A 13,301-nucleotide genomic window follows, 5' to 3' on the forward strand; every position below is an offset into this window, starting at 1 on the left:
GAAAATCACAATAGGCTCATGCTATGTTTTCAATAAGGAGAGAGGGAGATACAGAGGGGTAACAAGATAAAGATAGAGAGGAGCATAGAGATGGAGAGGGATATGGAGAGCAGATGGAGAGAGAAAGAGAGAGAGGAGAGGGATTTATATAGAGATGGAAGAGATAAATATATAGAGGGAGAGAGGGAGAGATAGAAAGACAAACATAGATATACATAGTGATATATAGAGAAAGGGGGATATATAGGGGCAAAGAGAGATGGAGAGATAATAAGATAGAGATAGAAGGAGAGATAGAAGAAAGAAATGAAGAGATGGAGATAGAGGGACAAATAGATATAGTGAGAGAGAGAGAGAGAGAGAGAGAGAGAGAGAGAGAGAGAGAGAGAGAGAGAGAGAGGATTGAAATCTTGCAAGTATATGAGAACATAATGTCAAGATGCATGGACCAATTTATAACTAAATTTATTAATTGACTCTTCAAAAAAATCTTAATTTTAATAGTATATTAAATATGTAATTGTAAATTTCTTATGATTAACTATTATTTCTTATAATTTTCATGTTAAAGAAACACTAGTTTTAAAATATATTACACTTTTTAATATTTAAAATATATCTGAAAAAAATATTAAATGATATTATTAACAAATGTGAAATAAATTCATATCACAATTTAATTATTTATAAAAATTAAAAACAATAAATAATAAATTTAATCAATTAATAAATAATGAAATTAAGAATAAAATATATTTTAAAATTTGATAACAATATTATATATAAATTAACCTTCAATGTCTTCTTCTATAATAATAGTATTCTTGGAGCAAAATGAGATGAGTAGCTAGCTAAGAATATGCAACCATTTTTCAATTTTAATGTAATAATATGTGGTGCTTTAAAGAGTAATGAGAAGTTCAATTATTCTAACCAATTAAGCCTTGATATAGATAACATTTTCTTCACTAAATTGTTCAACATAATTTCAAAGAACTCGCCTCACTCAAGCACTTTTAGAAAATAAAAAGAGGCCTATGATAAAAGAATATATTTATAAGCAATTAAGCCTTGATATAGATAACATTTCCTTTACTAAATTGTTCAACGTAATTTCAAAGAAGTCACCTCACCCAAGCACTTTTAGAAAAATGAAAAGAGGCCTATGATAAAAGAATATATTTATTCATACACAAGCATTTAAAGCTTCAATGCTAAACTATGTGACAAACATGGGCAACATGATGCCCAACAATCACAAATAAGCTCACATACAAGCATCTATCCTTGTATTAATAATAAAATTCATGCATAATTATCACTTCAATCATATTATTATATAAGAAAACTAATCACCATATCTATCAAATATGTACATGAACTTATCTTAGTTTGCAAAATTATATATATAAGTCGAAACATAGATTGAGTTAAATCTGTTTCATGAACCAAATATATACAAGTCACCATGTAAAGAGGAGTGAAGATCGCCATCATAAGGTTTATACTGAGGAGACCATCAAATGCTATATTTAGTTGTCTATCAATATTTGTAAGTCATTTAATTTTTTTTTCAAATAATAAAATATTTGTTAAGGAAAATTAAATGAATATTCATAAAACCTTATGTGTGATTTTCTTAATATTTATTAAGGAAAATTAAATGAATATTCATAAAATCTTATATATGATTTTCAATAAGAATTTATATATTCTAAAAAGGAAAATTAAATGAATATTCATAAAATCTTATATATGATTTTCAATAAGAATTTATATATTCTAAAAATAGTGTAAATCATGCTAATATAAATCTTAGATTTAACTATATTAATTACTAATCATACTGATATGAATCTAAGATTTTGCTATATTAATTGCTTTAATAGCATTTTCTTTATAAAGATAAGGAGGAGATTATGATTTCTATCATAATTCCCGGCTCTCTTCTTTTTTTCTTTTAATATCAATTATTCCTAACATGTGGAGGGCCCCATTATGTCTCTACCTTAATTAATACCTAGAGGATTTTTATAGTATCAAGTTATCTTTCTTCCTTTCAGAGAAGTAATTGATTTACTAGGATTCAAATCGATTTGCCTTTTAAGAAAGGTATTGAGGATTATTATAAAAGCAATGTATGTGCTAAAAATAACACGACAATGAATCGAGAGCTAAACCAAATCTTTAAAGAGGATAAGGGCACCATCAATGAACGATGGTAAATTTAAACAAGCTTTACACTAGAATCGATTTCGATTGTTCAATGAAGTCACTGTAAGCAAACAAATAATTTAATTAGAAACTTACACAAATTCCCTGACTCAATGATAAATATTTGAGGAGATGATATCGAATGTAGTTACAAATTTTTCGTTAAGAGAAGCACAAAATGGACTTACTGATAAGACTTTAGAAATAATAATGCAATTGTTACTAAATGGCAAGTAGATAATATCAAAAACATTTGACAAAAAAAAGAAGCTCTGGTAGACATGTATACAAAATGTGGAATCTCAGCAAACTACAGAATGAAAAATTGCAGAGAATTAATTTGGTGAATATGCTTTAAAAACTTTCAAACAAATGCAATTGTCAGGCATAAAGCCCAATTCCTGCTAGCGTTCCTTCCTTGTGCCATGCTATTTTTGGTATCACCTTAAACATAAAATCATTTAGGCTATTTTTATATGGAGCAATGAAGGAATAGGCGCAATTAAGAAACTATGAGATGGCTGAAATACAAGATTTTACCAACAATAGCTAAGGTTTTACCTCTGCCATGCACTTGACTCGGAAGCCCTTGAGCGGAAATCTGTAAATGTGACCCACAGAACAACTTTGAATTGATCCGCAATTGGGCAGTGCAGGAGATTTCAACATCATTGAAGACATGGCTGCCATTAATGAGACCCTCGAGGAGTTTACGATATATATCTCTGCAACTGAAAATTGTTCAATGTGGCTTAGACACTGCTGCTGATCATCTACAACTTAGTTGTTGTTATTTTGATTTGCTGCATCTTTATATAGAAGAGGCTGGCATGTTTTGGGCTTATTTTGGACGGTGAGAATTGGGCCAGGTCGAGCAAGCGATTTGCGTGGGTAAAAAGAGAAACACGTGGTTAAGTGATAACCACACACGTAACCACGTGTCAGCTTAATGTGGAGCGAGGTTTCAAAATGAACTCTCTCGCATATTCTCGAATGCTCTATTAAATATCATGCTGTATTGACCACACCGTAGGAAAAGGTCTTTTATAGTCCGGGATGCCAACAATTTGTATATGAGTCTACAGATTGGTTCAGGCAATATAAGACAACTTATATGGGTCTACAGATGAGTTTGAGCAATATGGGACTACCTCATATACTCCTTGGAGGAGTCCTTGGAGGAGGTACCTACTACAAATGAGACATACATACCTTACCCTGTTGTGGGATTTAAGCTTGTGACCTCTCTTTCAAGAGCACAAGTTCTCCACCACTAGACCAACTCAGGTTGTACCGTATCATATATTCTCGACATGTGTTCTCTAGAATACTCAAGTAATATATGGAATAAATGTGGACTGATTTTAAAACTTGAAATATTAAGCATTATATTAAATTTTAAATATGAGAGCTAATTGTATTTAGTTTTAGAAATATAAGTGTTCTATTGAGGTATTAAAATTTGAGTATTTGAGGATTTAAATTGATGTATTTATATTTGCATTTTATCTTGATATTTGAAACTCAATTTTGTTGTATTAGCAAGTCAGGGTCATTTCCACATGTACAAATCTAAACTCTATTGATAAAAATGATCTAGTTCTCTACATATTCTTAGTTCTTGATTTGTTCAAATCACTTCTCTGTGGTTTTCTATCTAGACAAGTGAAATCTATGAATACCTATAAAAGGCTACAAGATCACTAGGGGACAAGTTATTTTAAGTCAACTCATAGAAAGAAATAGGTTTATACTTATGACAATGACCAAATATATAACCACTAAAGGATGCAAATGGCCTAGATTGATTGTGTGTAGAATTTTTTCCCTTTTGAGTGCCTTAATTGAAGTGTTCCTATTAATATGCATATAATTGTCAAAATAATCAATGGATAATGAGATAGGATAGCCTATGAAATAATGCAAGTGAAATTTCCTTTGAATATAAGAACATAATAATAAATCATGCAAGCATGTGTTTAGTCAACTCTTGACAAGAAACAAATGGTTGTGAGTAAACTGAAATATTTGAATTTGAGTTTTAAAATTGTAAGGGTCAAATATAAAGGCACACAATTAATTCTATGCATGCAGAAATGACTTAGGCCACAAGAATGGTAAAATCAAGGTAGATAACCAATACGTACGAGTTAGTGCATTGGTATAGCTAACAGATGTAAGATTAGAGTGAATGCATTGCCATGTGCATCTACATAGATTAGTTAAAGGATAACTATGCAATAATTTTTGTAGTTAGATGAGTAGGGGACAATAATTAAATTCATACCAAATCTCATTTTCCCTTATCTTGGCTCCCTTAATGTTTGTATGCTTCTCATGTGTGGCTAGTTCATGACATTTTAATCAGCTCAAAATATGCACTGGCATTGCTGAGGACCTTCCATCAACATTCTTTTTTTTAGTGAAATCAAGGAATCCCTTTATCTTATATCATATTCTTTGAGTTGGTTCTATTGGTTTCCTAACATTGATATTTCACTACAGATCTTCCTCAATGACCCTCAATTGATCAATTTTTCCTCGGTGTTGTGCTTTTAATGCCCTGCTGCCATGATCATGTACCTAAAAAATTAGACAAAACATTATATGTATAAGGGTATTTGAGCCCATCTCTAAGCTTAGGAATTCTTTTGAACCTTCCTCTATTAGCATACCTCTTCCTCTTGATAGTTCTGATACTTAATATAAGTACAGATCCAATAGACAACAAGATGAGAGGGGGGGGTGAATCATACAAAATTAATCATCCATAAAACATCAAATTCAACCTCGGTAATATATATCAGTCATATAATAAAAAACTATCAAACATGCAAACTCAAAAGCATATGAACAATATAAACCTCATAACACTAGATTTAACGTGGAAAGCCAAATAGGGAAAAACCACTGTGGGATTTCGGACCCACTAAGAAATATACTCTTCTAGAGTATGCTTGGTTAAAAGAAAATCTTGTTAAAGATTACAAAACACATTGCTAGATGTGACCCGGTTAAGGGATTTCCCTCAGATCTGTTAGGATCTTCACTTTGTTAGAAGTGACCTTGTCAAAGGATTTCAAATACTCAATCAGAATGTCACCTTGTTAGAGGATTTACATATAAGACTGTTAAGTCCACTTGGTTAAGAGATTTCCTATCACTTTCACAAAATAACAATAATACATTTTATCTGCAACTTCATATCTAAAATGCTAAAGCAGATTCCTATTTGTTCAATACAATCTAGACATAGAACTAATCTTGTCTATCTGTTGGGCATCAATACTCTGTTATTCTAACAGGTCTTCAAGCTTTTGTGCTTGGTAATCACTATGTAGCATCCCTGTGCATACACTTGCCCACATACATTGTTTATCAACAGTTCCTTATTTATAAACAAACTTCTAACCACTTAATCTCCTTGATCACAGTTCCCATGATCAATCATAGCCATCAGATCTTCAATCTTGTCCAGGTTCATTGTATCTTCTGATCTGAAAACATTTTACCCCACCTCAGAACTTGCACATTCACCTTGGAACTTGTGTTAGGGTAATGCGGTTCAATCTGAGTTGTAGATCTTCTTGCCGACTTTCTATTGCCTTAGATTTGTTAGCAAACTTCTTCCACGGCTTGCCAATCATTGATCCACTCTAGCTCATCAGCATCTTTCATTAAATATCACATGTAAACATTTAATGCATTTTGTTATAGCTCGGTTACAACTCGGTGAATACTAAACTTTACTCGGTAGACATTCTATCTTCATTAACCGACTACGATAACCTTAGGGTTTACCGACTAGGTTCCTTAGGGTTTATCGACTAGGTTCTTTGCTTGATAGCATAATATAGTATTAACCTTTACATTTTACAACATATGTATGATGTTAAAACAATCTAAAACATCAAGATCTCATCATTGTTTGACTTGGTAGAGTTGCCTATTGAATAACTTATCCCCTTATTCATCATATTCTTTCATGTGTCTTTACCGACTTCTCTATAATCTTCATATCATATTTCTTAAGATATGGCAACATCATACTAAATTAGAAAATCAATTTCTTGACATAAATGACAAAATAATAATATCAAGACAGTAAAACATCTTTAATCAGTTATGTCCATAATCATCAACAACCTTCTCAATATCCTTGTAATATTGCCAACAATCTCCCCCTTTGGCATTGATGGCAAAACCAATTGATTTGACCTTTAAAAATTCAGATTGCTGTGATTCTGAAATGCTGAAATGCTCTCCCCCATACATCAGACTTCTCTTATGTTTTCAGTCTTTATTTCAATCTGTAGTCTTCTCTCAGTTTTCTCCCCCTGGTAGGTCTTTTTCTTCTTTGTCTTCTCCTTGGTCTTCTCCTTGGTCTCCTGTTGTTGTGTATCAACTAAGTCTCGGTCAGAGCATTTGTTTACAATTCCTATTCCCTGTATCATTTTTTGTATTATCCCAATATTGTTTCCAGTACACTTTCAGAAAAACATTCTAAAGTGTATCACTCCAGCATCAACTCCCCAAAAGATATTCAATAGAGTCATCGAAGTGATGCTTTCACTGAACTCGATCAGTGAGTAAAAGATAGGGGTAGGACCCCTAACTTACTTCTAAGATATTCAAAAGTGTCCTTTGGTAGTGGCTTGGTGAAGATATCAGCTATTTGTTCCTTTGTGTTAACATATTCCAACACCACTTTCTTCTCTTGAGCTTCTTCTCTAAGATAATGATATTTGATAGATATGTGCTTTGTCTTAGAGTGCATAACAGGGTTCTTTGAAATATTAATGGCACTAGTATTATCACAGAATATAGTTACTGGCTCGGTAACTTTCTCATTTATACCTTCCAACAATTGTTTGATCCATGCAATGTTGGTACAATTCAGTGCTGCAGCAACATATTCAGCTTCGGCTGTTGACTGAGAAACGCATCCTTGTTTCTTGCTAAGCCAACTCACTAGATTTTCTCCTAAGAAGAAAGCTCCTCCACTTGTGCTTTTTCTGTCATCAATGTTGCCTGCCCAATCAGATGTTGCCTGCCCAATCAGCATTAGTATAAACTTTTAAATCAAAATCATTTCCTTTCTGATATACTAAGCCATAATCTTCAGTGCCTTTCAAGTATCTGAAAATTCTTTTGATTGCTGTCATGTGTATTTCCTTAGGATCTGCAGAGAATCTTGCAACAATACCTACTGCATGTGTTATATCTGGCCTGCTATGAACAACATATTGTAGTTTTCCAATCATGGATCGATAGAGTGTCTCATCAACATATGCAGATTCATCATTATTTGATAGTTTGCAGTTTGTAGTCATAGGAGTACTTACTAGCTTTGAATCCTCCATTCCAAATTTCTTCAAGATTTCCTTTATGTATTTTGATTGAGTAATGAAAATCTCATTTTTCATTTGCAGTATCTGTAAGCCTATAAAATACTTTATCTCACCGATTAATGACATCTCAAATTCTTTGCTCATTTCATTTCCAAAGTTCTTGCATAAAGAGTCATTTCCACAAAATATAATATCATCAACAAATATGGCGGAGATTAGTATTCCATTTTCATCATTCTTCATGTACATGTTGTTGTTCTCACTTGTCCTTATAAAACCAATCTTAATCAAATAAGAGTGCAATCTTTTATACCATGCTCTAGGTGCTTGTTTCAGACCATATAAAGCTTTGTTCAATTTACATACCCGATCTTTATTATTGTCTTCAACAAATCCTTCAGGTTGTTCAATGAAAACTTCTTCTTCTAATATTCCATTCAGAAATGCAGATTTCACATCTATTTGATATACCTTGAAGTTTTTGAAAGCAGCATATGCCAACAATGTTCTAACTCCTTCAAGTCTAGCAACAGGTGCAAAAGTCTCACCATAATCAATTCCTTCTTCTTGGGCATAACCTTTGCAAACCAATCTTGCTTTGTTCTGAATGACCTCACCTTTCTCATTTAGCTTGTTTCTAAAGATCCACTTTGTACCATTTACATTTTTGTCCTTCGGTCTTGGGACCAGTGTCCATGTGTCATTCTTCTTGATTTGATCAATCTCTTCAGTCATAGCATTTATCCAATCTTCACTGTTAAATGCCTCTTTCACTATTCTCAGTTCAAATTCAGATATCAAACATGTGTTATGTCTTAATTTGTTCCTTGTCATCACTGGATCATCCTTATCTCCTATAATTTGACTTGGTGCATGGTGTCTTCTAACATATTTGGCTAATACATGGTGTTATCTTGGTAGGACTTCTCGGTTGCACATAGACAAATTCATCATAGTCTTCTGGTTCTTTGGAATTCCTTTCATCAGTTCTTTCTGCAAATTCATCAATTTTCACATTTGCACTTTCTACTATTTTGTTAGATGATTTGATCTTACATTTAAATGCTTTGCTTCTAGAAGAATATCCTAGAAATGTTCCTTCTTCACTTTTCTGATCAAACTTGCCATTTCTATCATCTTTATGAACATAGAATTTACTTCCAAAGATCTTAAAATAACTTACATTAGGTTTCTTGCCATACCAGATTTCATAAGGTGTCTTCAAAGTACCTTTCTTCAATTGAACTCGGCTCAGGGTGTAAACAGCTGTGCTTATTGCTTCTCTCCAAAATTTTTGTGGAACCTTCTTCTCAATCATCAGTGTTCTTGCACAATCCACAATAGATCTATTTATTCTTTCAGCTATTCCATTCTGCTATGGAGTTCTTGGTGCAGAGACCTATCTTTTAATACCATGATCATTACAAAATAGGTTGAACTCATCAGATGTGAACTCTCCTCCTCTATTTGATCTAAGACATTTTAGTTGTCTTCCTGTTTCATTTTCAACTCTAGCCTTGTACCACTTAAACATTTGAAAAGCTTCTGACTTTTCTTTTAAAAACATTACTGACATCATCCTTGAATAATCATCCACAAATAATATGAAATACTTATCACTATAATAACTTTGAACTTTCATAGGACCACAAAGATCAGTGTGCACAAGATCTAAAATTCCCTTAGAAGTGTAGGACTTACTTGTAAAGTTGGATATTGTCATCTTACCCATCTGGCATCCTCGGCACATAGCATTCTCAGGTTTTTCAAGACTCGGTAGACCTCTTACTCTGTGCTTCTTACTTATCTTGATCAGATTATCAAAATTAACATGACAAAACCTTTTATGCCATAACCAGGTGTTATCAATCTTTGCATGCAAACACTTGTTGTGAGTAGAGTCAAGGTGAAATGTATTACCTTTTGTTTGTGTCCCGGTAGCAGCTAACTTTCCATTCTTGTCATGAACTTTGACAATTCCTTTCTGAAATTCTATTCGGTAACCTATGTTGTTTAGCTATGCTACACTCAACAAATTATATTTCAAACCCTCAACCCAATAAACATCATTGCATCTTACTTTATCAAGAAGTGTTATGGATCCTTTACCTCTTACCGAACATGGTGCATCATTACCAAATCTAACATAACCTCCATCATAATCTTCTAACATAACAAACTTGTGTTTATCTCTTGTCATATGATGTGAGCATCCACCATCTATAATCCAAGAATCATTAGTGTTTATGTGAGATATTAGGGCTTTTTCTTCATACCTTTCTTCATCTGATCCATCCTTGATGGCCACATAAACAACTTCCTCTGTATCAGTCTCATCTGATTTATCATCTTCACATTCCTCATCAGCAATTAAGCATGTCTTTCTATCTCTTCGTCTGAAGTCTCAGTGTCCTCTGTAATGATTATCTTTTTGTCTGTCATCTTGGTAATCTCTCTTTTCAGTAAAATCTTCGTTAGGACAGTTAGAAGCCATATGTCCAATCTTATCACAATTGAAACATTTCAAAGGTAGTTTTCCTTTATACTTACCTTTGCCTCTCTGTAACCTTTTGGCCAATAGTGCTTCAAACTCTTCTTGCTTTTTTATTTCTTCATACAGTTTGTGTACCTCCTCCATGTTCTTCCGAAATCTTTCACTTGCTCCACTGTGATCTCCTTCAGAGTACTTATACTTTCTTTCATTGTAATCATTAGATTCATTCAGATGAAAAGAACTAAATGCAGATTCAACTTTATTTACTGATGACCCAGTGTTATCAAAATTACTTAACTCAAATGTATGTAGCTTACCAATAGTAGCATACAAGGAAACTGGCATATTAAGTATAGACCTCAATTCATTGATTGCAGAGACTCGGATTGCATAGGCAGGTAGAAGGGTTCTTAACAATTTACTTGTCACATCCTTTTCTTAAATGGTTCCTCCTGCTCCTTTCATTTGATTTACAATCTCCTTTAGTCTTGTACTGTACTGGGTTATGTTCTCACCTTCATTCATCCTCATGGATTCAAGTTGTCCTCTTAGACTATCAACTTTTTCTCTTTGAACATGTTCATCTCCTCCATATACCGATATGAGCTTATTCCACATTGCCTTTGCATCATTGCAGCCTTCTAGACCATTAAACTCAGAATTGGTCAATGCAGATGTTATTTCAATCATTGCTTGAATATGTTCTTGCTTTGCCTTTATCCCTTCCATAGTCAATGGATAGGTGCTCGGTGTAACAAAATCATTCTCCGGATAGTATAAAGCATATTCTCCAACTCCTGATAGATGGGGCTTCATCCTTTTCTGCCATGTAGAGAAACTTGACTTATTCAGCTTAGGTGCATCCCTCTTATACATCTTTGGATCTTTAACTCAAGTGCCTTTAAACTTTCCTTTCGGAGTCCAAAGCTCTCATACCAATTGATAGTTGTGATACTTAATATAAGTACAGATCTAGTAGCCAACAAGATGAGAGGGGGGGGGGTGAATCATACAAAATTAATCATCCATAAAACATCAGATTCAACCTTGGTAATATATATCAGTCATATAATCAAAAATTGTCAAACATGCAAACTCAAAAGCATATGAACAATATAAACCTCATAACACCAGATTTAATGTGGAAACCCAAATAGGGAAAAACCACTATGGGATTTTAGACCCACTAAGAAATATACTCTTCTAGAGTATGCTCGGTTAAAAGCAAATCTTGTTAAAGATTACAAAACACATTGCTAGATGTGACCTGGTTAAGGGATTTCCCTCAGATCTGTTAGGATCTTCACTTTGTTAGAAGTGACCTTGTCAAAGGATTTCAAACACTCAATCAGAATGTCACCTTGTTAGAGGATTTACATATAAGACTGTTAAGTCCACTCGGTTAGGAGATTTCCTGTCACTTTCACAAAATAATAGTAATACATTTTATCTACAACTTCATATCTAAAATGCTAAAGCAGATTCCTATTTGTTCAATACAATCTAGACATAGAACTAATCTTGTCTATCTGTTGGGCATCAATACTTTGTTATTCTAATAGGTCTTCAAGCTTCTGTGCTCGATAATCACTATGTAGTATCCCTGTACATACACTTGCCCGCATACATTGTTTATCAACAATTCCTTATTTATAAACAATCTTCTAACCGCTTAATCTCCTCGATCACATTGACTATGATCAATCATAGCCATCAAATCTTCAATCTTGTCGAGGTTCATTGTATCTTTCGATCTGAAAACATTTTACCCCACCTTAGAACTTGCACATTCACCTTGGAACTTGTGTTAGGGTAATGCGGTTAGATCTGAGCTATAGATCTTCTTGCCGACTTTCTATTGCCTTAGATTTGTTAACAAACTTCTTCCACGGCTTGCCAATCATTGATCCGCTCCAGCTCATCAGCATCTTTCATTAAATATCTCATGTAAACATTTAATGCATTCTGTTATAGCTTGGTTACAACTCGGTGAATACTAAACTTTCCTCGGTAGACATTCTGTCTTCATTAACCGACTGCGATAACCTTAGGGTTTACAGACTAGGTTCCTTAGGGTTTACCGACTAGGTTCTTTGCTTGATAACATAGTATAGTATTAACCTTTACATTTTACAACATATGTATGATGTTAAAACAATCTAAAACATCAAGATCTCATCATTGTCTGACTCGGTAGAGTTGCCCATTGAATAACTTATCCCCTTATTCATCATATTTTTTTCCTGTGTCTTTACCGACTTCTCTATAATCTTCATATCATATTTCTTAAGATATGGGAACATCATACTGAATTAGAAAATCAATTTATTGACATCAATGACAAAATAATAATATCAAGACAGTAAAACATCTTTAATCAGTTATGTCCATAATCATCATCAACAACCTTCTCAATATCCTTGTAATATTGCCAACACCTCTAAATTCAAGTCCTTTATTACTTGTATTTTACATTTTATGCAGTTTCTTTCACTTGATGTCTTTTCCTTAATTCTCCCAAATTTATTCCCCATCATTTTGAGTTCTCAAGATTTCCTTGAACAACATTTCACTATTATTTCATTTCCTTGGTTTGTCATATTCCAATGTTTTATGCTTCCTTTTATAACATGCAACCCTTAGTTCCTTGTTTTCTCTCCTCTTCGATTTTTGGTATTTTCTTTTCTATCATAATCTTTTTTATATTTTCTAGAACTCTAAATTCCTTAATTGTAAACCTTTTGAGATCAGCTTGCTAGCTAACTTTTATATTAGACCCCTAAGACTAAAATTCATTTCCCATTTAGAAACATGTGGACTTTCCATTGTGCTTAAACTATAAGACTTCAAATCTTTGACTCATAATCACCATCATAGAATGAGTGTTAATTTATATTTTCCAGGCATTTGTATGATTAGATTAAATGTTATGTTGATCCTTGACCGCTAAACCCTAATGGGATTTCAATATTTCCTTCTTCTACCTATTTAGTATTGGGTCTACAAGAATATTGTTCATCACTCATTATATTTAGTAGTTTACAATATAAATCTCCACCATATTATCTTTCTTCCTTCATTAAGTCTATTTTCTTAGACCTGCCCATTCACCTTCCACCTTCAAGTTCCAAACCCAATAGGCTTTAAGGTCTTATTGTCATCCAACACTATGATATCAAGTATCTCTAACCTTGATTTTCATTTATTCCTTTCAAATCTATTTTTAGATTGTCATACCTTTG

This window comes from Cryptomeria japonica, chromosome 8, assembly GCF_030272615.1.
Source record: "Cryptomeria japonica chromosome 8, Sugi_1.0, whole genome shotgun sequence".
Classification (NCBI taxonomy): Eukaryota; Viridiplantae; Streptophyta; class Pinopsida; order Cupressales; family Cupressaceae; genus Cryptomeria; species Cryptomeria japonica.